The following is a 27,086-nucleotide window of genomic DNA, read 5'->3' as shown; positions in this document are numbered from 1 at the left end:
TATCTCATGCTAAAGTAATAATTCCTTCACAAAATAAAGCATGGATCAGGAACCTTACCGAGAAGTAAAAACCGATAGCCTTTAGTCATTGAAGCAATTGTAATTTATCACAACATCAGAAAGAGTCAAATAAGAGCTTGTAAAGCAAATCCACATACTCAATCATCCTTTCATTCTCTACAATTGCTACAACTCACGTGGTACTCATGAGATCAAAGTTTCAGCTGGACACAGAGAAATATAGGGGCTTATAGTTTTGCCTCCCAAGTGCTTACCTCAAGGGTAATGTCAACAATAATAATTCATGAATACTTACCTCCAAGTTGACATATGAATATAGATCTTTCCCAAGCATATGATGTTAGCCAAGATAAAGGTGAAATAAGGAATTGGTGAAGATCACCATGACTCTTTCAAGGGCAAAAAGTAAAGGTACAAGATAGTCCCTTCGCAGAGGGAAGCAGACGTTGTCATGCGCTTTTCAGGTTTGGATGCATGTCCTCTTAGTGCGGAGGAATGTCACTTTATATTGCCTCCTGTGATAAAGAACTTTATCATGCAGTCTGACACTTTTATGTCTTCCTCATCACACGTTCGTACAAAGCTTATTTTCCACACACTAATAGATCATACATATTCAATAGCAATTTTTATTGCTTGCACCAATGACAACTTACTTGAGGGATCTTATTCAATCCATAGGTAGGTATGGTGGACTCTCATGGCAAAACTAGGTTGAAGGTTTATGGATGCACGAGTAGTATCTCTACTTAGTGCAGGAGTTTTGGCAAATAAGAGGTGGAAGCAATCGTCACATGCTAAGGGATCTCTAATCATATAACATTGTTCGGAACCAAGTAAACACAATTCATTATGTTGTCTTCCTTGTCCAACATCTACTTGTAGGCATGTAATAGTTTGGTGAGTGTTCACAATCATAGATGGTGTCAGAGATGATATTTTATATGTGAACCTCTCCTTCTTTATCACTTCCTATTAATTGCAACAATGACCAAGGTCTACGTTTGTCTACCCTCAACAAGTCTCAATCATCATCCTTTTTATATGTGAAGCCATCACTCCCCATAAGATCATTACATGATCTTTCATGCTTTTGTTCTTTTCTCAATCTATTGATCATGGCAAGAGGCAAAGCCCTTCAACTAAGACACTCTTTATTATATGGCTCACGAGCTCGAATACATTGGGGTGACACAAAGAAAAACTCAAGACTAAAACACTAAGACTTTTAATCTACTAGAGAAAGAGAAAACTGAAAAGTAAAACAAAAACAAAGGTAAAGGCAAAAGATGTGATGGTGATACGATACCGGGACAACTCCCCCAAGCTTGGCACAAGCCAAGGGGATTGCCCATACCAATGCTCAGTTGTCTTACTTTGGTGGTGATGGTGGAGGAGTTGTTACAACATGGGTTTGATCCTCCGTCTTCCAAGGCATAGGTGCTCCATCATGGAAAGATGAACTAATCTCCAGAACCCTCAAATCTGCAGCCAACCTTATTGATTTAAATCTATACTCATAGTCACAGTTTTGGTTCTGCAGGTCATAGATCTGGGCCTGGAGTTGTTCAATCTTGTCATAGAGCCTGGAGCGGTGCTTCCCAATGTCATTGGCATCCATCATGTGCTTGTTGGTGAACTCCGTGATCATCATGTGGTTGGCCTTGAGTCCACGCTCCACCATCCCTTGGCACTTGAAGACTTGTTGCTCCATTGCTTCGAGCCTCGTCTCCACGCTTCCGATCTTCTTGGGCCCCTCTACATCACAGATGTGCAACATCCCCTCACGCATCTCGATAGATTGAGGGTGTCGCAGCACTCCCGTGAGGTAGGGATTGATGACCTTCTCAAAGATCTTGTTCTTCGGAGCTTTTGGGGAAGTCATAGCGATCTAGATCTGCAACAGAAACAGGCTCGAAACAAAAACAGAAGAAATCTATGTGATATGAGCGTCAGACCAAATGGGAGAATATATAATGATTTTTTCCAGACCAGAAGGATTACTCCGCACGAAAACGGAGCCCGGGAGGCACACGAGGTGGCCACAAACCCCCCAGGCGCGGCCAAGGGGTGGGCCTGCGCCTGGCACGCTTGTCGCCTCCTCACGCACTTTCCGGACTACTTCCATTTTTTGTATTTTTTCAAATATCCCAAAACGGAGAAAAATTCCTACTGGAAAGTTTTGGACACTGTTTTCTTACCGAATCACATACCTCTTCGTTTTCGGAGTCTGAAACAGGCTGATAAATATCCCTTAGGTATTCTTCCGGAGTTATGGTATTGATAATATTGCTTTCAACATTTATGGGAGTATCTGAGATATAATGCTTGATTCTCTGCCCATTTACAACTCTCGGACAATTAACTTCCGTGTTGTTGATCTTGATAGCACCGGAATGGTATACTTCCTCAACAACATAGGGACATTCCCAATTAGAGAGAAGCTTGCCTGCAAAGAATCTTAAACGAGAGTTATATAGCAAGACATAATCACCTACATTGAACTCGCGCTTTTGTATCCTCTTATCATGCCACCTCTTAACCTTCTCTTTGAACAACTTGGCATTCTCATATGCCTGAGTTCTCCATTCATCAAGCGAGCTAATATCAAATAACCTCTTCTCACCAGCAAGTTTGAAATCAAAGTTGAGCTCTTTGATTGCCCAATAAGCTTTATGCTCTAGCTCAAGAGGTAAATGACATGCTTTACCATACACCATTTTGTACGGAGACATGCCCATGGGATTCATATAGGCAGTCCTATAAGCCCACAGTGCATCATCGAGCTTCTTAGACCAATTATTTCTAGATATGTTAACAGTCTTTTGCAGAATCAGTTTAATCTCTCTATTGCTTAGCTCTACTTGACCACTGGACTGAGGGTGATAGGGATACGCACTTCTATGGTTGACAACGTACTTAGCAAGCATTTTACGGAAAGCACCATGAATGAAATGTGAACCACCGTCGGTCATTAGATATCTAGGGACTCCAAATCTAGGGAAAATAACTTCTTTAAGCATCCTGATAGAGGTGTTGTGATCAGCACTGCTAGTGGGGATAGCTTCTACACACTTAGTGACGTAATCAACAGCAACCAAGATATGAGTATACCCGTTGGATTTTGTAAAAGGTCCCATATAATCAAAGCCCCAGACATCAAATGGTTCAATGACAAGTGAATAGTTCATAGACATTTCCTGACGTTTGCTGATATTACCTATTCTTTGACATTCGTCACAAGTGAAGACAAACTTATGGGCATCCTTGAAGAGAGTGGGCCAATAGAAACCTAATTGCAATACCTTGTGTGCAGTTCTATCTCCCATATGGTGTCCTCCGTAGGCCTCGGAGTGACACTTTTGTAGTATTTGTCCCTGTTCATGTTCAGGTACACAACGTCTAATAACACCATCTACTCCTTCCTTATAAAGGTGAGGATCATCCCAGAAGTAATGTCTCAAGTAAAAGAAGAATTTGTTATTTTGCTGGTATATGAAACTAGGTGGTATATATTTGGCAACGATATAGTTTGCATAATCAGCATACCACGGTGCACTACGTGAAGCATTGATGACATTCAATTGCTCATCAGGAAAGTTATCATCAATAGGTTGTGGGTCATCAAGAACGTTCTCCAACCTAGACAAGTCATCTGCTACGGGGTTATCAGCACCCTTCCTGTCGACAACGTGCAAATCAAATTCTTGTAGCAAGAGAACCCATCTGATGAGTCTAGGGTTAGCGTCTTTCTTCTCCATGAGGTACTTAATAACAGCATGATCAGTGTGAATAGTGACTTTGGAATCAACTATGTAAGACCTGAACTTTTCACATGCAAACACGACTGCTAAAAATTCCTTTTCCATAGTAGCATAGTTTCTTTGGGCACTGTCTAGAGTTTTACTAGCATAGTGAATAAAATTCAACTCTCTTATCAACTCTTTGCCCTAAGACAACACCAACAGCGTAATCGCTAGCATCACACATGATTTCAAAAGGTAAGTTCCAATCAGGTCGTTGAACAATAGGTGTAGTTATCAAAGCCTTCTTAAGTATTTCGAAGGCTTCCTCACAATCATCGTCAAAGACAAAAGGAATATCCTTTTGCAAGAGATTGGTAAGAGGCCTAGAAATCTTATAGAAGTCTTTAATGAACCGTCTATAGAAACCAGCATGACCAAGGAAACTTCTTATACCTTTGATATCTGTGGGGTATGGCATTTTCTCGATTGCATCAAACTTAGCCTTATCGACTTCAATACCTCTTTCAGAAATTTTATGTCCTAAGACGATGCCTTCATTAACCATAAAGTGGCACTTCTCCCAATTCAAGACAAGATTGGTATCTTTACATCTCTGCAAAACTCGATCAAGGTTGCTGAGGCAATCATCAAAAGAAGACCCGTAAACGGAGAAGTCATCCATGAAAACCTCAACAATCTTTTCACAAAAGTGAGAGAATATAGCCATCATACATCTTTGAAAAGTGGCAGGTGCATTGCATAAGCCAAAAGGCATACGTCTATAAGCAAAGGTACCAAAAGGGCAGGTGAAAGTGGTTTTCTCCTGATCAGATTGTGCAACTGGTATTTGGGAGAAACCAGAATAACCGTCTAGAAAGCAGAAATGTGTGTGTTTAGACAGTCTTTCTAGCATTTGGTCAATAAAAGGCAGAGGGTAATGATGTTTCCTAGTGGCCTTATTCAATTTCCTAAAATCGATCACCATCCTATAGCCAGTATAATCCTCTGTGGGATCAATTCATCCTTATCATTAGGGACAACGGTAATGCCTCCCTTCTTAGGGACGCAATGCACCGGACTCACCCAATCACTATGAGCAACAGGATAGATAATACCTGCTTCCAGGAGCTTTAGTATTTCTTTTCTTACTACCTCTTTCATCTTAGGATTCAATCTCCTTTGATGATCAGCAACTGGTTTGAAATCAGGATCGGTTTTAATCTTGTGCTGGCATAGAGTGGGACTAATTCCCTTAAGATCATCAAGAGTATATCCAATAGCAGCACGGTGCTTCCTCGGAGTTTTTAATAACTTCTTTTCTTCATGCTCCGAGAGGCTAGCACTAATAATGACAGGATATATCTCTTTTTCATCAAGATAAGCATACTTAAGAGTATGTGGCAACTGTTTAAGCTCGAACACATGATCACCCTTTGGTGGGGGTGGATCCCCAAGCAGTTCAACAGGCAAATTATTCTTAAGGATAGGATATTGTTCTAAGACAATTCTATCTATTTCATCCCTTTCATCCATATGCATATCATTTTCATGCTCAAGCAAGTACTGCTCTAAGGGATCAGTAGGAGGCACGACAACAGAAGCTAAGGCAATAGTTTCATCCTTACTAGGCAACTCATTTTCATGAGGTTGTCTACCAAACTTGGAGAAATTTAACTCATGTGACACGCCTTCAAAGCCAACAGTGACAGTTTGCTTCTCACAGTCAATATGAGCATTGACGGTATTGAGAAAAGGTCTGCCAAATATGATGGGACAAAAGCTATCTTGTGTGCTAGCAAGAACGAGGAAATCAGCAGGATACTTTGTTTTAACACACAAGACTTCAACATCCCTAACAATTCCCATAGGGTAGATAGTATCTCTATTGGCAAGCTAAATAGTGACATTAATAGGCTCTATCTCAATAGGTGCAATCTCGTCTTTGATTTCATCATATAAGGATTGAGGTATTGCACTAACACTAGCACCCAGGTCACATAAACCATGATAACAATGATTTCTTATCTTAACAGAAACAACACGCGTGTCAACAACAGGCCTATGTTTGTCTCTAGCGTGAGGTTTAGCAATTCTAGTAGCATCTTCACAAAAATGAATATTATGTCCCTCAACATCGTCGGACAGAAGATCTTTGATAATAGCAATGCTAGGTTCAACTCTAATTTGCTCAGGGGGTATAGGTGTTCTAATGTAGCCTCTACGTATCACAGTTGAAGCTTTAGAATGATCCTTTATCCTAACAGGGGAAGGTGGTTTCTCAATGTAAGCATTGGGAACAACATGATCATTATAGGCAATGACTCTCTCTTCAATTGGATTGGGTTTAACTACATTGACTTCTAAGGGAGGATGATATTTAAACCACTTCTCTTGGGGGAGATCAATATGAGCAGCAAATGATTCACACAATGAAGCTACTATCTCAGAGTCAAGTCCATACTTAGCGCTAAAATCACAAAAAGTATTTGTTTCAACAATGGATTTAACACAATCAAACTTGAAATTCATACCTGACTCCTTACCTTCTTCAAGCTCCCAATCTTCAAAGTTGTGTTTAATTCTCTCCAATAAATTCCATATGAAGTCAATATATCTCTTCATAAAAGAACCGGTACAAGAAGTGGTAATCATGGTGCGATCATCATGAGAAACCCGAGCATAGAAGTTCTGAATGATAATTTCTCTCGAGAGCTCATGATTGGGGCTTGAATATAACATTGATTTAAGCCTCCCCCAAGCTTGGGCGATGCTTTCTCTGTCACAAGGCCAAAAATTATAAATATAATTCCGATCATGACGTACTAAATGCATAGGATAAAACTTTTGATGAAATTCCAATCTCAACCGATTGTAGTCCCATGATCCAGTATCATCGCATAGCCTATACCATGCCAATGCCTTATCCTTCAAAAATAAAGGAAAGACCTTCTTCTTGACCTCATCCTCGGGCAAACCTTCAAGCTTAAATAAACCACATACTACATCTACGTAGATTAGATGCAAGTCTGGATGTGATGTTCCATCTCCTGTAAAAGGATTAGCCAGTAGTTTCTCAAGCATACCTGAAGGAAATTCAAGCCAAATATTTTCAGTAGGTGCAGCAGGTTGAGGAGCAACTCTTTGTGCTTCCGTTTGAGGTGAAGATACCCCGAACAAGCCCCTCAAAGGATTAGTATCCATAGTGACAAGTGACAATAAATTTCAGCACATTATATGAATGTTTCCTTACCAAGTTCCACTTACCAAAGGCGCTTCACTCCCCGCAACGGCGCCAGAAAAGAGTCTTGATGACCCACAAGTATAGGGGATCAATCGTCGTCCTTTCAATTAGTAAGAGTGTCGAACCCAATGAGGAGCAGAAGGATCTGACAAGTGGTTTTGAGCAAGGTAAAATCTCCATTCACTGAAATTGTCGGTAACAAGTGATTGTGTGGTGAGATGATTCGTAGCAAGCAACAAGCAACAAAAGTAGCAACATTGCAGAAAAGTGACCCAATCCCTTTTGTAGCAAGGGACAAGCCTGGACAAAGTCTTATAGGAGGAAAAACGCTCCCGAGGACACACGGGAATTTCTGTCATGCTAGTTTTTATCATGTTCATATGATTCGCGTTCGTTACTTTGATAGTTTGATATGTGGGTGGACCAACGCTTGGGTACTTCCCTTACTTGGACAAGCATCCCACCTATGATTAACCCCTCCCGCAAGCATCCGTAACTACGAAAGAAGAATTAAGACAAAGTCTAACCATAGCATTAAAATAGTGGATCCAAATCAGCCCCTTACGAAGCAACGCATAAACTAGGGTTTAAGCTTCTGTCACTCTAGCAACCCATCATCTACTTACTACTTCCCAATGCCTTCCTCTAGGCCCAAATAATGGTGAAGTGTTATGTAGTCGACGTTCACATAACACCACTAGAGGAAAAACAACATACAACACATCAAATTACCGAACGAATACCAAATTCACAGGACTACTATTAACATGACTTATCCCATGTCCTCAGGAACAAAAGTAACTACTCACAAAGCATAATCATATTCATGACCAGAGAGGTAATGAGTAGCATCAAGGATCTGAACATTAACTCTTCCACCAAGTAATCTAACTAGCATCAACTACAAAGAGTAATGAACACTACTAGCAACCTTACAAGTACCAATCGGAGTCGCGAGACGGAGATTGGTTACAAGTGATGAACTAGGGTTTGGAGATGAGATGGTGTTGATGAAGATGTTGATGGTGATGAGTCTCCTCCGATGAGAGGTGTGTTGGTGATGACGGTGGCGACGATTTCCCCCTCCGGGAGGGAAGTTTCCCCGGCAGGATCGTCGTGCCGGAGCTCTAGATTGGTTCTGCTCAAGTTTCGCCTCGTGGCGGCGGCGAATCCAGGAAAAAGCTCCTCCTTGATTTTTTCCTAGATGAAGCCCTTCATATAGCAGAAGAGGGGGGGCAGTGGGCCAACAGGCTGCCCACAATACCCCTAGGCGCGGCCACGGGGGGTGGCCGCGCCTAGCAGCCTTGTGGTCACCTGCTGGCGCCCCTTTGGCGCTTCTTCGGTCCAGTATTTTTTATAAATCCGGAAAAAAATCCTCGTTGATTTTTACGGCGTTTGGAGTTGCGTAGAATAGGTATCTCAAACTTGCTCCACTTTCAGGCCAGAATTCCAGCTGCCGGCATTCTCCCGCTTCATGTAAACCTTGCAAAATAAGAGAGAAAAGGCATAAGTATTGTACCGTGAAGTGAAATAACAGCCCAAGAAGCGATAAATATCAACATGAAAACATGATGCAAAATGGATGTATCAAGATCCCATCTAATTCTCGTTCCTCTCTTGCTGTATCAAGAAGGAGGATACGTCACCGAGCCAGATGTGTGCGGAACGCGGATGTGTCGTCCGTTCGGCGCTAGATCGGGATGGATCGCAATTGGATCGTGAAGACGTATGACTACATCAACTGCGTTATATACGCCTCTGCTTCACGATCTATAAGGGTATGGTAGATGCACTCCCCGTGTCGTAGATGTTGATCTCCATAGATTGATCTTTGTGAGTGTAGGAATTTTTTTGTTTCCTATGCGACGTTCCCCAATGGTGACATCATGAGCAAGGTCTGTATGTACATAACATGCACGAGTAGAACACAAAAGTGTTTATGGGCGTTGATGTTCCGATTTCTTAGTTCCTCATTCTTATTTTGATTTGGCGGTATTGTGGGATGAAGCGGCCCAGACCAATCTTACTCGTCCACATACGGGAGACCGGTTCCGTTGACTGACATGCAACTTGTTGCATAAAGATGGCTTGTGGGTGTCTGTCTCTCCCACTTTAGTTGATTCGGATTCGACACAGACGGTCCTTGTAGAAGGTTAAATAGCAACTTGAATATCACCATAGCAGCCACGTAAAACACGCAACAACAAGTAGAGGACGTCTAACTTGTTTTTGCAGGGTATGTTGTGATATGATATGGCAAATGACATGATGAGATATATGTGATGTATGAGATGATCATGTTCTGTATAGAATTATCATGACTTGCATGTCGATGAGTACGGATACCGACAGGAGCCATAGGGTTGTATTTAATTTTTTGTGCCTTCTTGTTGTACTCGATCGCTATGACTTAGCAATAGCGGTAGAAGCATAGTTGGCACGACAACCTCAATGGCGACACAATGATGGATACCATGATGATGGAGATCATGGTGTCATGCCGGTGATGCTGGAGATCATGCCGGTGCTTTGGAGATGGAGATCAAAAGCACAAGATGATGATGGCCTATCATGTCACTATTATGATTTGCATGTGATGTTAATCTTGTTATGCATCTTATTTTTCTTAGGACGACGGTAGCATTATAAGATAATCCCTGTCGTGGGTATAAGTCTGACAGTAGATGTGTAGGGTACGAAAGGATGGGCAGAGCCTTAGCTATGGCGAGGTTGTATGAGTTCAGGCCCCTCTATGGTGGAGGTAAAAGCCCTACGTCTCAGTGCTCTTGGGAGCTTGTTGTCGAGTGGAATATGGATTACAAGTGAATTGCTAACCCCTGCACCAGTGGGGAAGGGCGGCTTATATAGAGTGCGCTACCCTTCACAATGGTTTGGTGCACAGGGGTGGAGTAGTGGCGAATAAATGCCTACGTTACAGGTAACGTATGTCTTAAATGCTAATAAAGGTACGTGGAAACGTATGACCGTTGCCCTCCAGGGGGGTTACGATGTACAGAGTGGAATCCAGTCGGTAGGTTTGATACGCTCCGACTGCTCATCTACTGGATGATGGAGGATTCGTCACCGACTGGATGATGGGAAGTCCTTAATTCAGTCGGAACCGACTAAGGGCCTTATCCCTTATGAAGGGTAGTCCTTGGGTAGGACCCATGGGGCAGGCCTATGACCCTACCCTAGGACTATAACCCCATAATTAGTCCCCGAATGGATTGGGGTTGGAACGACGAAGCGATGCCTGGAGTACGAATCTGACTGGTATGGATGCGACTTTGGCGTTGTTTGCCTTGATCCATTTTATCCTCTTGACCAGTGATCCGAGTGGATGTATCTGTGAAACGAACCGTCAGGGACCGAGTGCTTCCATGGAATCTTTTGACGTGACCAGTCAACTAACAGCGGCGGATTTTCTAGGATCCTCCAATTTTGATTGCCGCGCGCTCAGCGGGGATGTCGACATCGTAACCGAGTAGTATCTACCACCTCGATTTCCGCGCCTTCATCTCCTCCACTAATATCGCAGCAACCGGTCGGGGGATAAGATTTCGGGGCCACTTGCTAGTGACCTAGTCGGGACCTTATTTAAACCTCTACAGCGAGGGTTTTTTGTTGCACTCGCCTAATAACACGCATTTGCCCCGCTTCTCTCGTGACCTCGTGCGCATCCCGAGCTCCTTCCTTCTACTCCTCCCCCGCGGATATGCAGCCTCCACCATGACAAAGGGGAAGAAGAAGAAGGCGGCGGCTCCTGCTCAGCGGCAGCAGCGAGCACTGCCGGCGGGTTGGATCCAGGGGGATTTCCTCCCCTCCGCGGTGACGAAGGAGGACATGTTGGAGCCGGTGGAGCAAGGCATGATCGAGCACAAGACGTGGAGGTTGCCGACGGAGGGCGAGATGGAGCCGGCGCCCCAGGAGGGGGAGTGCGTCTTGCTGCTCAGTCACGTGCACTGAGGCTTCTCTCTGCCTCCTCATCCCTTCTTCAGAGGTATAATGAACCACTTCGGGGCGCAGCTCCACCATTTTCCTCCCAACGCAATAGCTCATCTCTCTGCCTTCGTCGTGTTGTGCGAGTGTTTTATCAGTTGTCCTCCCCATTGGGGGCTCTTTAAGCACATCTTCTCTGCTAGATCTCAAACCATCAAAAGACTCAGCCAGTCGGACGACAAAACTCACCTCCTCCAGCTCTGCGGAGGCTTAGGCTTCCAAAAGAAAAGTAAAAGTAGCTATCCCGCTCTTCAGTTGTCCGAATCCGTTAGGAACTGGCAGTCGACTTGGTTCTACTGCCAGGACGTTGCTTGCCCGAATGCCGCAACTGGACTGCCACCTTTTAGCCTAGACCGACCGGCTCCGCCTAGGCAGCTTGCGCTCACGAAGATGGAGAAGATCCATATCCAGCCTCTGGTCGATGCGTTGGTAGAGGTCATCCGAAAGGGGGTCACTGGCATAGACTTGCTGGAGATTTTTCTGGGTAGGCATATCCAGCCTTTGCAAGCTCGACACCACGCCATCTGGCACTACACGGGGCCTGAGGACTCCACTCGGACTAACCCCGAGTACGTGACCGGGGAGCTTATGACGTCATGGGTTCGCAACATCACAGGCGCCTGCGATAACCCCAGAGGAGCCCGGCGAGTGAGCCCTTCCGTGCGGACAACCCTCCTCCGAATGAGGTGAGTATAACTTGTCGAGTGCACACAATTGTCTTAGATTTATCGCTTTTTCTTGTATCACTGTCTGACGTCTGATGTTGTCGACTGTATCTCGTGCAGGCGTGGACCAAATGGTTTTCTCCTGTCTCGAACGGGAATCCGGCTGAGGAAGAGGAAGGCAACTAGGAGGGCAGCATGGAGAGCGTCGAGTACGTCTCCGACAGTGGGGAGACGGAGGAGGAGTCCGAAGAAGAAGAGGGGGAAGATGAGGAACAGAACTCGCCACCCCCACCACCAGAGCCTCAAACTAAACGCCGCCACGAACCTGTGGCTCCGTCGGTTCCTCCAGCGGCCTCGAGTGCCCCGCCAGCTCCTCCTGTGGTTCCGAGTGCTTTGCTAGCTTCTCCCTTGGTTCCGAGTGCTCGGAGCACAAAGAGGACCAGGGACTCTGCTGCTGAACCCGCGGGACAGCCCTCTAAGGTGGCCAAACCGAGTGGATCCAAGCCTCGGAAGGCTTTGCCGCGGATGAGGATCGTCGTTCCTGTCGCCTCAGCGTAAGTGTATTGTTCTTCTATCTTCTTCCAGTATTTGATTGAACTCATGCTTATTGGTCGAGTAAATTTTACCCGACAGAGCTGCCACCTCCGCCACTTCTCTGCCACGCCAGGGGGAGGATCCCATGGATACGGACAACGTTGTCACATCCCAGCAAGGTATGTTGTGGCAACTCCGAGAGCTTACATTATTGTTTCACGAATTCTGTCTTTGGTCTTGACTTTTTTCCTATGGTCTCACGTCGTTCGGTCGGGCTTCCTTCAGAGGTGATTCATGTGGAGGAGGACGACCAGAAGAGGTCCGAGCAAGCTGTGGTGCCTGTCCTTGAGGCTGTTCCACCTGTTACTACTCCCGCCATGGACGCGCCGCCAACTGAGACGATGCCGTCGACTGAAACGGCGCTCATCACTGCTGAACCGACTGGACCAGGACTTGGGATGCCCAAGGAGTCTCTTGTGGTACCAGGTCCATCGACCGTCCAGTACGACGCTCAGCGCCTCCCGGAACATCAGGTGGGAGCTGCCAAGGGGGCCATGGTGCAAGCGGAGTTGATGGCGGGTGATGCCAAGAGAGCGTACGACTCCATCGCGTATGTGTACAAGCGAAGCTTGGAACTCCGGGACGATATCCGAGTAAGTGGGCTAGTAAGTATTTACTTTTCCCTTGTAACCCAGTGGGTGTTTAAGCAATATACTCGGATACAGCATGATTATTTTGCAGTGGGTTCACTCTTAGTGAACCCAGTGGGTGTAGTCCCCGAGACTTTTGTCGAGTGCTTGCACCGGCAGTTGTCTTTATATACATTTTCTTTAACTTGATCGGATCAAAACTAATCTGTTCGAATGTTACCGGTGGGGGCACTCCGAGTGCACCTACTGGATGAGTCCCCGAGAGTAACTTTACTCAGGTCGGGTAGTAGTAACCTCATAGGCTTGTTTTTAGTTATGTATCTCAATAGGGCGGACCTGTTTGAGCTTCATGCCAGTGGGGTCACTCTTAGTGAACCCACTGGGTGTAGTCCCCGAGACCGCTGTCGACAGGGGTCTGAAGAACTTCGAGTTTGTATTGTTGTCCTTGTTGAATTTGTCTGATCGTCTCTTCGCGCTAACTTGCAGAAGACTTGCGAGATGGGATCAGATTACAACACTCTGAAAGCTGAAAAGATTCAGCTTCCTGCGAAACTGGAGGCAGCAATGCTTGCCTTGGCTGGTCTGAAGGGCGCTCTGGCTGAACGAGAGAAGTCCTTGGAGGAGTCCCGTGAGGCAAACAAGGCATTGGTGGCCGAAATGGAGAAAATGGGGAAACAAAGAACCGAGCTGATGGGGCAGATGAAGGTGATGAACAGGCGGTGCATATCACAGGAGAAGTACGTTAGTGATTGGGCAAGGAAGATGATTGCGCTTCTCGATGGTAAGTTCTATTTTTCCGAGTGCTTCTTGACTGTGTATTTCATTCTGTGCTTACTGTTTGCTCGTCTTGTCTTTGCAGATTTTTGTATGGACGATGAGGCTGAAGCAGCTGACGTTGAGCGGTCGGTTCTTCCGAACGTTCCACTCGGCGAGGACGCCAACGAGACATGCTCCGAGCGCACATTCGCCTGGGCAAAGTGGGACCTTTCATCGGTCGACTGAGAGAGGTCGTCGGCCGAATCGACAAGGAGCTGTGGCCCGAAGACGAGTCCCGGCAAGAGATGGAAGGGTTGATGACTCGGTTGGAGGAGGTCCCGAACCAAGTGCAGGCATGGAAGAAGTCTGCGGCTCGCTGTGGTGCGGACGTGGCGCTGTCGCTAGTCCGAGTGCACTGCAAGGAGGCTCGCGAAGAGAAGCTGAAGGCATTGCAAGCCACCAACACCAAGACCAACACCAAGAAGCTTCGATTCGAAGATTTCATGGAGACCTTCCTTGAGAGCGCCACTCGCATCGCAGACGGGATCGACCTCGATACTTTCGTGGAGCCTGCTAGTCCCAGTGCAAGTCCTGACGACGCTTGAGAAAACTTTTACCTCGGTATGCCGAGTGTTTGCTTGTATCAAACTTTGGCCACTGCTGTTGGCCGTCACATTCGTGGTTCGGTGTGGATAATCTTGATCTACACCGAACCGACTATCTTTAAGCCAACTTTGAATTGGAACCGACTATTTTGCTCTTCCTTTGCCAAAGAGTTGTTGACACGATTTTGGCTCATGGTTTTTGTTTGGCGTTTCTTGGTGAAGCCAATGGCAAACATGCGGAGCATGTAATTGTCAGTTGTCTTGACATCTGCATGAGCCTCACTGAGGGTCTGCTGAGTCTCCGAATGGATCTGTAGGATACACTCGAAGGCAATTGTGTACTTAGGCGATTCGTGATCGCAGCTAAGTCTTCGAGTGCGACTGTAAGGTCGTACTCGGAGCGAGTTGTTACTCATGTAATTGTCAATTGTCTTGACATCTACATGAGCCTCAATGAGGTTCTGGTACTCATGTAATTGTCAGTTGTCTTGACATCTACATGAGTCTCAATGAGGTTCATGCTACTCATGTAATTGTCAGTTGTCTTGACATCTACATGAGCCTCAATGAGGGTCTGCTAAGCCTCCGAGTGGATCTGTAAGATACACTCGAAGGAAGCTTTCTACTTAGGCGATTCTTGGTCGCAGACAAGTCCCCGAGTGTGACGTTTAGTGCACACTCGGAGAAAGTTAATACTTAGGCGATTCTGGATCGCGGCTAAGTCCCCGAGTGTGACGTTTAGTGCACACTCGGAGAAAGTTAATACTTAGGCGATTCTTGATATCATCTAAGTCCCCGAGTGCGACGTTTAGCGCACACTCGGAGAAAGTTTGTACTTAGGCGATTCTTGATCGCAGCTAAGTCTCCGAGTGCGACATTTAGTGCACACTCAGAGAAAGTTTGTACTTAGGCGATTCTTGATCGCAGCTAAGTCCCCGAGTGCGACGTTTAGTGCACACTCGGAGAAAGTTAGTACTTAGGCGATTCTGGATCGCAGCTAAGTCCCCGAGTGCGACGTTTAGTGCACACTCGGAGAAAGTTATTACTTAGGCAATTCTGGATCGCAGCTAAGTCCCCGAGTGCGGCGTTTAGTGCACACTCGGAAAAAGTTAGTACTTAGGCGATTCTGGATCGCAGCTAAGTCCCCGAGTGCGACTTTTAGTGCACACTCGGAGAAAGTTTATACTTAGGCGATTCTGGTTCGCAGCTAAGGTTTTTTTTTAGACCGGAGTCTGCGAACGCGGAAGAATTTTGAATCTGCAAAAACTCAATCTGCTTTGTATTACTTCAACGATACTTGTTCTTTACATTGCTTCACTCGACGGTCACGTGTAGAAGCGCTTCAGGAGATCTCCATTCCATGCTCGCGGCTCGTCTGTTTCCCTGTCGAGGTTGTAGAGTCGATATGCTCCGTTGTTTAGCACCTTGGAGATGATGAAGGGTCCTTCCCAGGCGGGAGCCAACTTGTGAGGTCTCTGCTGATCCACTCGGAGCACCAGGTCACCTGCTTGGAATGTACGACTCCTGACGTGTCGCGTGTGAAAGCGCCACAGATCTTGTTGATAAATGGTTGAGCGAGTCAGTGCCATCTCGCGCTCCTCCTCTAGAAGATCCACTCCGTCTTGCCTTGCTTGCTCTGCTTCAGCTTCGGAAAAGAGTTCAACTCGTGGAGCATTGTGAAGCAAGTCACTCGGAAGGACTGCCTCTGCTCTATAAACGAGGAAGAACGGGGATCGCCCTGTAGATCTATTTGGGGTTGTGCAGAGACCCCAAAGCACCGAAGGCAGCTTGGTGACCCATGCGTCGGCGGCATGTCCCACTTCTCGCAGGAGTCGAGGCTTCAAACCTTGCAAAATAAGTCCATTCGCCCGCTCTGCTTGCCCGTTTGTTTGGGGATGCGCCACAGATGCAAAATCCACTCGGATACCTTGGCCTGTACAAAAACCTTTGACTCTGTCCGAGTCAAAGTTTGTTCCATTGTCAGTGATTATGTTGTGAGGTACCCCGAATCTGGAGATGATGTCCCTAACAAACTTGATGGTCGTAAGGGCGTCGAGCTTCTTGATGGGCTTGGCTTCAATCCACTTTGTGAACTTGTCGACTGCCACAAATAGATGTGTGAATCCCCCTTGGCCTGTCCTGAATGGACCGACTGTATCTAATCCCCATACTGCAAACGACCAAACAAGAGGGGTTGTCTTCAATGCAGATGTTGGTTTGTGGGACTTGTTAGAGTAGAACTGACAGCCTTCACATCGGTCGACCATATCTTTCGCCATTTCATTCGCCTGCAGCCAGAAGAAGTCAGCTCTGAATGCTTTGGCGATGATTGCCCTTGAGGTGGCGTGATGACCGCAGGTTCCCGAGTGAATTTCTTCCAGGATTAACTGTCCCTCCTCAGGGGAGATGCATCGTTGAAGGACGCCTGAAACACTTTCTTTGTACAACTGGCCATCAATGACAGTGAACGACTTTGACCTGCGGACGATCTATCTGGCTTGGACTTCGTCTTCTGGTAATTCTTGCCTCAGGATGTATGCAATAAACGGCACAGTCCAATCGGGGATGATAGCAAGAATCTCCATGATCAAATCAACCACAGCAGGGACTTCGACTTCAGTCGGATTTGTCGAGCTCTTTGGTTGTACTGGTTCCTCTGTGAAAGGATCTTCTTTAACTGAGGGAAGGTGGAGGTGCTCGAGGCAGACGTCACTCGGGACTGGTCTCCGAGTGGATCCGAGTTTTGCCAACTCATCAGCTGCTTGGTTTTTCAGTCGCGGAACATGGTGGAGTTCCAGACCTTCAAACTTTTTCTCGAGCTTCCTCACTGCATTGCAGTATGTGGTCATGGTGGGGTTCCTGATGTCCCACTCCTTCATCACTTGATTAACCACCAAATCCGAATCGCCATAGACCATCAAGCGACGGACGGCGAGTGCGATGGCCACGCGCAGTCCATAAAGGAGAGCTTCATACTCTGCCTCGTTGTTGGAGGAATCAAAGTGTATCTGCAACACATACTTGAGTTTGTCACCCTTTGGCGATATGATCACAACGCCAGCGCCGGAGCCATTCAACATCTTGGACCCATCGAAGAACATTGTCCAATGAGCCGAGTAGATGTGGGTCGGTTGCTGTTGTTCTACCCATTCTGCTATGAAGTCAGCCAGAGCTTGAGACTTTATAGCTTTCTTGGCCTCGAACTTGATGTCGCAGTATAACATCTCCATTGCCCACTTCGCCACTCGGCCCGATGCGTCCCGATTGTGTAGGATTTCCGACAACGGAGCATCAGAAACGACGGACACCGAGTGGTCTTGAAAATAATGAGCCACCTTCTTCGCAGTCATGTAAATCTCATAGATAAGTTTTTGATAATGGGGATACCTCTGCTTGGAAGGGGTCGGGACTTCGGAGACATAATATACTGGCCGCTGAACCTTGTATGCTTTGCCTTCTTCTTCCCGTTCGACTGTGAGAACAGTGCTGACGACTTGACTTGTAGCCGCGATGTACAGAAGAAGGGGTTCTTTACTGAGCGGAGCAGTAAGAACCGGCTGGGTGGAAAGTAGGACTTTGAGGTCATCGAATGCGATTTGGGCTTCGTCTGTCCACTCGATAGTATCTGATTTCTTCATGAGTCGGTACAGAGGAAGTGCCTTCTCGCCGAGTCGACTGATAAACCTGCTCAAAGCCGTTAGGCAACCTATGAGTCTTTGAACATCGTGTATTCTGACTGGCCGCTCCATTCGGATGATGGTCCCGATCTTTTCGGGGTTGACATCGATCCCTGGTTCGGAAACGAAGAAACCGAGTAACTTTCCGCTAGGAACGCCGAATGAACACTTGGCTGGGTTGAGCTTGATATCGTACCTACGAAGGTTGGCGAATGTTTCTGCCAAGTCAGTCAGCAGGTCGGAACCTTTGCGTGACTTGACTACGATATCATCCATATACGCCTCCACATTCAGACCGATCTGGTCAAGGAGGCATTTTTGGATCATGCGCATAAAGGTTGCTCCTGCATTCTTCAAACCAAATGGCATAGTGATGTAGCACAAGCACCCGAATGGGGTGATGAAGGCTGTTTTTAATGCATCGGGGCCATACAGACGGATCTGATGATAGCCCGAGTAGGCATCAAGGACTGACAAACGCTTGCAACCCGCAGTCGAATCGACAATTTGATCGATGCGGGGGAGCGGAAAATGGTCTTTCGGGCAGACCTTATTGAGATGCTTGAAGTCGATGCACATTCGGAGCAACTTGTCTTTCTTGGGCACCATGACAACATTGGCGAGCCACTCGGAGTGGTGTACCTCGCAAATGAAGTTGGCTGCCAAAAGCTTAGCCACCTCTTCTCTGATTGCCTTCCTCTTGTGTGCGGCGGACCGACGCACGCGTTCTCGGACAGGCCGAGCGGCGGGATCCACATGCAGTCGGTGCTCAGCCAACTCCCTGGGTACACTTGGCATGTCAGCGGGCTTCCATGCGAAGATGTCCCAGTTCTCACGGAGGAATTGGATGAGCTCGGCTTCCTATTTAGGATCGAGGGTGGTGGAGATGTTCGTCGGGGCAGCGGTGTCGTCCGTCGGGTGGATGCTGACCTTCTTCGTCTCTCCCGCCGACTGGAATGCGGACTCCGAAGCTGGCTTCTTCGAACGCATCAAGTCAACGGGGTCGACTGTTTTCTTGTACTCGTCAAGCTCGAGGACAGCCATCTGCTGATCAGCGATCCTCGATCCCTGCTGCAGACACTCCTCGGCACGCTGCCGATTGCCGGTGATAGTGATCACACCTTTTGGGCCTGGCATCTTCAGCTTCAGGTACACGTAACATGGACGGGCCATGAAACGTGCATACGCCGGGCGGCCCAGAATTGTGTGGTACGCACTCTGGAAGTCCACCACCTCGAACGTCAGCTTTTCCTTGCGGAAGTTCTTGTCGGAGCCGAACACGACATCCAACGCGATCTGGCCGAGTGACTTGGCCTTTCGTCCAGGGACGACTCCATGGAACTGCATGCTGCTCTCGCTAAGTTTGGAAATCGGAATGCCCATCCCCTTGAGAGTGTTAGCGTACATGATGTTCAAGCCACTACCGCCGTCCATGAGGACTTTGCATAGTCGGACTCCTTCCACCACTGGGTCGACGACCAGAGCCTGCCTCCCTGGGGCGGGTACGTGTGCTGGATGATCCGACTGGTCAAAGGTGATCGCAGTCTGAGACCATTTGAGGAACGTGGGGTTGGTCGGCGTGGCCATGTTCACCTCCCTGTTCACCAGCTTCAGTCGACTCTTGCTCTCAACGTCAGCCAAAATCATCAGTGTTGCATGGACTTGGGGGAACGGATCCTCCTTGTCCTCCTCATCGTGTTCATTGTCCTTTTCACTCGGCTGCCCTTCGCCGAACCCCTGGATCAGGAGGCGACATTGCCGAGTGGTATGCTTCGGAAATATGGCGTTGCCCTCTTCATCCATCTTCGTGTGAATTGGACATGGCTGGTCCAGGATGTGGTTTCCAAACTGTTTCTTCTTGGGGGTGAACTGAGCCTTCCCCTTGCCCTAGAACTTGGCATTGATAACGGCTGCGGCCTCTGCCTGCGGAGTGGACGGAGCTTTCTGCTTCTGCTTCCGAGTGCTGTTCCCATCTCCATTGGCGACTGCTTTGTGCTTGCCACTACGAATGCGGTCCTCTTCTTCTCCATTTGCATAGCGTGCCGCTATCTCCATCATCTTACTCATGGAGATGTCGCCTGTTCGACCGAACTTCAGGTACAGATCTCTGTACCGCACGCCTGCCTTGAAGGCGCAGACTGCTTGGTGCTCTCTGACGTTCTCCACCGTGTGGTAGAGGGTCGTCCAACGCTGAATGAAATCGCGCAGGGGCTCATTCTGCTTCTGGACACAGTGCTGGAGCTCCACGAGACCAGCAGGGCGTTTGCACGTCCCTTCGAAGGTCCTGATGAAGACTCGAGCCAGATCTGCCCGGCTGTAGATGGTTGAGGGAGCCAACTAGTTCAGCCACGCTCGTGTCGAGCCATCGAGCATCAGAGGAAGGTGTTTCATGCCGACGTGGTCGTCCCCTCCTCCGATCTGGACTGCCACTCGATAGTCGTCCAACCCGTTTCTGGCTTGGATTCTCCTGTAAACTTGCTGATCCCCGTCGCCAATCGGAAGTTGGGAGGGATGTCAGCCGAACGGATGGCTCGACTGAAACACTCGGGACCAGAGACGATGGTCCTGCTTCCACTCAGACGGTCCATATTGTGGCCATCGCGGTGGGCCCGACCCCTGTCGACCCTCCTCTGGGTGATATGCCCCCTCGCATCGGGCCTTGGATCATAAGTGTCACCGACTGAACGCCGATCATCATGATGTCGGGGCCCGTAGGGCCCACCCCGCGGAGGGGTGCGTGAACGGCAACGATCTTCGGGATTCATGGAACGGCTGCCTCCCCTGTGTCGCTGATGAGAACCGGGGCTGTGAACTGACCGATGCGTGTTTGCGTGAACAGAACTATTGTGGATCATGTTGTGCGACTGGGAGACCGCCGAATTTTGCTGCTACGCCGTGTGCAGCACGGCACGGATTTGCTCGATCCCTCTGCCAGCCTCTGAATCAGTCGGCTGGAGGGAATCGGCTATCTTGGCGGCGGCAGCCAGGTTGAGGACGGGTGTGCAGAACACCTCCACGTTGCTCCGCCGAGTGTGCCGACTAGCAGAACGGCGGGGCTGACGGCGAGCGCTGGATGTTTCGCCGACCTCGTGCTCGTTCCGGCCGGTCTGGCGGGGACTTTCATGGGAGTTAGCCATCTGCACTTCGGCTGCAGGCCCGCGACCCAAGTACTCGGAAGGAAACTCGGTTGGAACTGAGTCTGAGCGCTGGGACGGCGGCGCCACTACAACCGACTCTAGGACCGCCACTTGTGAGGACGCGTGCTGGCGCGCCTGGGCGTGTTGCACCCAACGCTGGAGCCACGGATGGTGGGACCGCTTATTGCGGCGTGCGACGGTGGCGTAGGTCGACACTAGAGCCGACTGCTGGAGAAGAAGGATACCACGGGCGCCGGCACGGAAGTGCGTAGCCCCGCGACTGGGGAGCGCCTCGACGTCGAGAGGGGCTTCCCGAAGCCATGCCGAATCGTCGATGATGAAGGAGAGAGCGCCGAAGAGGATCTCGTGACCCATGCTCAAATCTCCACCGGATGACATGATGAAAAGATGTAGTCGCAAACTCGCCGGAAGTCGCTTAGACGCCTGCCCCACGGTGGGCGCCAACTGTTGTGGGTATAAGTCCGACAGTAGGTGTGTAGGGTACGAAAGGATGGGCAGAGCCTTAGCTACGTCGAGGTTGTATGAGTTCAGGCCCCTCTACGGTGGAGGTAAAAGCCCTACGTCTCAGTGCTCTTGGGAGCTTGTTGTCGAGTGGAATATGGATTACAGTGAATTGCTAACCCATGCACCAGTGGGGAAGGGCGGCTTATATAGAGTGCGCTACCCTTCACAATGGTTCGGTGCACAGGGGTGGAGTAGTGGCGAATAAATTCCTACGTTACAGGTAACGTATGTCTTAAATGCTAATAAAGGTACGTGGGAACGTATGACCGTTGCCCTCCAGGGGGGTTACGATGTACAGAGTGGAATCCAGTCGGTAGGTTTGATAAGCTCCGACTGCTCATCTCCGACTGGATGATGGAGGATTCATCACCGACTGGATGATGGGAAGTCCTTAATTCAGTCGGAACTGACTAAGGGCCTTATCCCTTATGAAGGGTAGTCCTTGAGTAGGACCCATGGGGCAGGCCTATGACCCTACCCTAGGACTATAACCCCATCAATACCACACTAAAATTTCAAGATAAAATTGTGTTCTCCCCAAGTGTGCAGCGTTGGAAGGTTCGTCATTTTGAGGCACCACGTGATGATCGGGTGCGATAGACTCTACATTCGCATACAACGGGTGTAAGCCAATTTTGGACGTGCAGAACAGTTGGGTTGAACTTGTCGAGCCTAGCATGTACAGACATGGCCTCGGAACATAGGAGACCGAAAGGTCAAACATGAGTCATATAGTAGATGTGATCAACATGGAGATGTTCACCATTGAAACCACCTCATCTCACGTGATGATCGGACTTCGGTTGCTGGATTTGGATCATGTCACACTCGAACAACCTGAGGGATGTTGAGTTGAGTGGGGGTTCTTAAGTAATGTGATTAATTGAACTCATTATCATGAACACAGTCTAAGTTTTCTTTGCAAAGCATGTTGTAGAATAATAACTCGCGCTGTAGCTCCCCTCTATTTTTCATACGTTCCTAGAGACTAAGTTGAAAGATGATAGTAACAATTATGCGGACTCGTTCCATAAACAGAGGATTGTCCTCATTGCTGCATAGAAGGCATATGTTCTTGATGCACCGCTCGGTGTGCCACCCCCTCAAGCATCATATGTGGATATTGTGAACATCTGATAGACACGCTTTTGATGACTATTTTATAGTTCAGTGTGTCATGCTTTACGGCTTAGAATTGAGGCTCCAAAGACGTTCTAAACATAATGGAGCATATCAGATGTTCCAAGAGCTGAAATTGGGATTTCAGTCTCATGCCCGTGTTGAGAGGTATGAGACCTCCGAAAATATTCTTTGCGTGCAAGACGAAGGAGATTAGCTCAATCGGTGAGCATGTACTCAGATTGTCTGGGTGCCATAATCGCTTGAATCAAGTGGGAGTTGATCTTCCAGATAAGATAGTCATTGACATAGTTATCCAAAGTCACTTCCATCAAGCTATTGGAGCTTCATGATGAACTATAGAATATCAGGGATGGAGATGATGATCCCTGAGCTATTCACGATGTTTTACATTGTGAAGGTAGAAATCAAGAAGGATCATCAAGTGTTGATGGTCAGTAAAACCACTAGTTTCAATATAAGCAAGGGAAAGAAGGGAAACTTCGAGAATGGCAAGCCAATTTTCGCTCTAATGAAGAAACCCAAGGTTGAAAAGAAACCCAAGACTAAGTGCTTTTGTTGTGAGGGGAACGGTCACTGAGAGCGGAACTACCCCAGATGCTTTTCACATAAGGAGGATGGCAATGTTAACAAAAGTATATTTGATATACATGTTATTGATGTGTTCCTTACTAGCGCTTGTTGTAGCTCGTGGGTATTTGATACCGCTTCAGTTGCTAATATTAGTAACTAGAAAAAGGAGTTGTGGAATAAATGGAGACTAGCTAAGGGCGAGGTGTCGATGTGTGTTGGAAGTGTTTCCAAGGTTGATGTGATCACCATCACACGCTCCATCTACCTTCAAGATTAGTGGTAAACCTAAATAAATGTTATTTGGTGTCTGCATTGAGCATGAACATTATATTGATTTTGTTTATTGCAAGACAATTATTCACATAAGTTAGAGAATAATGGGTTATTATGTTTACATGAATAATATCTTTTATGATCATGCACCAAATGTGGATGGTTTATTGAATCTCGATCGTAGTGATACACATCTTCATAGTATTGATGCCAAAAGATACAAAGTTAGTAATGGTAGTACCACTTACTTGTGACACTGCCGCTTAGGTCATATTGGTATAAATCGCATGAAGAAACTCCATGCTAATGGATCTTTGAACTCACTTGATTTTGAATTGTTTGAGACATGCAAACCATGCCCATTGGTGTAAACGCATGAAGAAACTCCATGCTGATGGATCTTTTGGACTCACTTGATTTTGAATCGCTTGAGACATGCAAACCATGCCACATGGGCAAGATGACTAAAGGCCTCGTTTTCCAGTGAGATGGAATGAGCAAGTGACTTATATTTTGATGTATGCGGTCCAATGAGTGTTGAAGCACGCAGTGGATATCGTTATGTTCTTACTTCATAGATGATTTGAGTAGATACATGTATATTTACTTGATGAATCACAAGTTTGAAATGTTGAAAAGTTCAAGCAATTTAATAGTGAAGTTCAATATCGTCGTGACAAGAGGATGAAATGTCTACGATGTGATCATAGAGGTGATTATCTGAGTCATGAGTTTGGTATACATTTAAGACATTGTGGAAGTTGTTTCACAACTCATGCACGTGGAACACCATAGTGTGATGGTGTGTCTGTACGTCATATTCGTGCCCTATTGGATATGGTGCATACTATGATGACTCTTATCGATTTGCCACCACCGTTTTGGGGTTATGCATTAGAGACAACCAAATTCACTTTAAATAGGGCACCAAATAATTTTGTTGAGATGACACTTTATGAACTATGGTTTGTAAAGAAACCTAAGGTATCATGTCTTAAAGTTTGGGGATATGATGCTTATGTCAAAAGGCTTCAACCTGATAAGCTCGAACCCAAAGCGGTTAAATGCATCTTCAGAGGATACCCAAAGGAAACGGTTGGGTATACGTCCTATCTGAGATCCGAAGGCAAACTTTTTGTAGCTAAGAACGGGTCATTTCTTGAGAAATAGTTTCTCTAGAAAGAATTGAGTGGGAGGATGGTGGGACTTGATGAGATTTTTGAACCATCACTTCAACCAGAGAGTAGCAGGGCGCAAGAAGATGTTCTTGTGGCGCCTACACCAATTGAAGAGGAAGCTAATGATGGTGATCATGAAGCTTCGGATCAAGTTACTACAAACATCATAGGTCGACAAGGACACGTAATGCTCTAGAGTGGTACGGCAATCCTGTCATGGAGGTCATGTTGTTGGACAACAATGAACCTACGAGCTATGGAGAAGCGATGGTGGGACCGGATTCCGACAAATGGCTGGAGGCCATGAAAATTGAGAAAGGATCCATGTATGAAAAAAAGTGTGGACTTTGACAGAACTACTTGACGGTCTTAAGGCTATTAAGTACAAATGGATCTTTAAAAGGAAGACACGCGATGATGGTAAATGTAACCATTTAGAAAGCTCGAATTTTTGCAAAGAGGTTTCCTACAAGTTCAAGGAGTTGACTACTATGAGACGTTCTCACCCGTAGCGATGCTAAAATCTATTGGAATTATGTTAGTAGTTGATTGCTATCCCACCGACAACAGCGCCAGAAATTGACACGTCGACAGAGGATGGGCTTGCGTTGGTTTTTCCCTTGAAGAGGAAAGGGTGATCCAGCACAGGAGCAGTAAGTATTTCCCTCAGTTTGAGAACCAAGGTATCGATCCAGAAGGAGGGTCTCGTCAAGTCCAGAGTACATGCGCAAACACAAACAAGCTTGCACCCAACGCTTCAAAGGGGTTGTCAATCCCTTCAAGATTGTTTGCAAAGTGAGATGTGAAGGCGGAAAGTGCAACGCAGTAAAAAGTCTAAGGCTCAAAATATGGTGTGGAGTAGACCCTGGGGGCCATAGTGTTCACTAGAGGCTTCTCTCAAAATAGCAAGTGTTATGGTGGGTGAACAAATTACTGCCGAGCAATTGATAGAACCGCGCAAAGTCATGACGATATCTAAGGCAATGATCATACATACACGCATCACGTCCGAGACATGTAGACCGATACTTTCTGCATTTACTACTACTACTCCACACATCGACCGCTATCCAGCATGCATCTAGTGTATTGAGTTCATGACGAACAGACTAACGCTTTAAGCAAGATGACATGATGTAGAGGGATAATCTCAAACCAATGATGAAAATCCCATATTTTTACCCTTGATGGCAACAACATGATGCGTGCCTCGCTACCCCTTCTGTCACTGGGTGAGGTCACCGCACGGTATGAACCCAAAACCAAGCACTTCTCCTATTGCAAGAATCATAGTTCTAGTTGGCCAGACAAAACCCACAACTCGAAGAGAATTACAAGGATATGAAATCATGCATAAGAGAGGTCAGAAGAAACTCAAATAAGATTCATAGATAATCTGATCATAAATCCACAATTCATCGGATCTCAACAAACACAGCGCAAAAGGAGATTACATCGGATAGATCTCCATGAAGATCATGGAGAACTTTGTATTGAAGATCTAAGAGAGAGAAGAAGCCATCTAGTTACTAGCTATGGACCCGTAGGTCTATGGTGAACTACTCACGCATCATCGGAGAGGTCATGGTGTTGATGAAGAAGCCCTCCGTATCCGAATCCCCCTCCGGCAGGGCACCAGGACGTGCCCCAGATGGGATCTTGCGGAGACACAAGCTTGTGGCGGCGGAAAAGTGATTGCGATGATCTCCTGATTTTTTCTGGAATTTATGGGAATATATAGAGGAAAGACCTAGGGAAAAGGGCGTCCAGGGAGCCCACAAGCCTGGATGGCGCGGCCTCCCCCCTGGCCGCGGGGTGAGGGCTTGTGGGGACGTATCAAGCATCAAGCATACGTTGGAGACGTATCAAGCATCCCCAAGCTTAACTCCTGCTCGTCCTCGAGTAGGGAAGTGATAAAGAATGAATTTTTGATGTGGAATGCTACCTAGCATAGTTGTCCTTTGCAACTTCTTTCACGTGGCATGAATGTTCTGATCCATAAGATTCAAAACAATAGTTTGCTATTGACATGAAAACAGTAATACTTCAAGCAAACTAGCAAAGTAATCATGAACTTTCAAAATAACAAGGCCAAAGAAAGTTATCCCTACAAAATCATATAGTCTGGCTATGCTCGATCATCCTCACACAACTAATGTAAATCATGCACAACCCCGGAATTGGCCAAGTAATTGTTTTCGCACTCTTACTTTCTCAAACTTTTTATAACTATCACACAATACATGAGCGCGAGCCATGGATATAGCACTATAGGTGGAATAGAGTGTGGTGGTGGTTGTGAGACAAAAATAAGGAGATGGTCACACTGACTCGGCGTATCAATAGGCTATGGAGATGCCCAT

Source organism: Hordeum vulgare, chromosome 1H (assembly GCF_904849725.1).
Source record: "Hordeum vulgare subsp. vulgare chromosome 1H, MorexV3_pseudomolecules_assembly, whole genome shotgun sequence".
Classification (NCBI taxonomy): Eukaryota; Viridiplantae; Streptophyta; class Magnoliopsida; order Poales; family Poaceae; genus Hordeum; species Hordeum vulgare.
Note: the sequence above shows the minus strand (reverse complement) of the source record.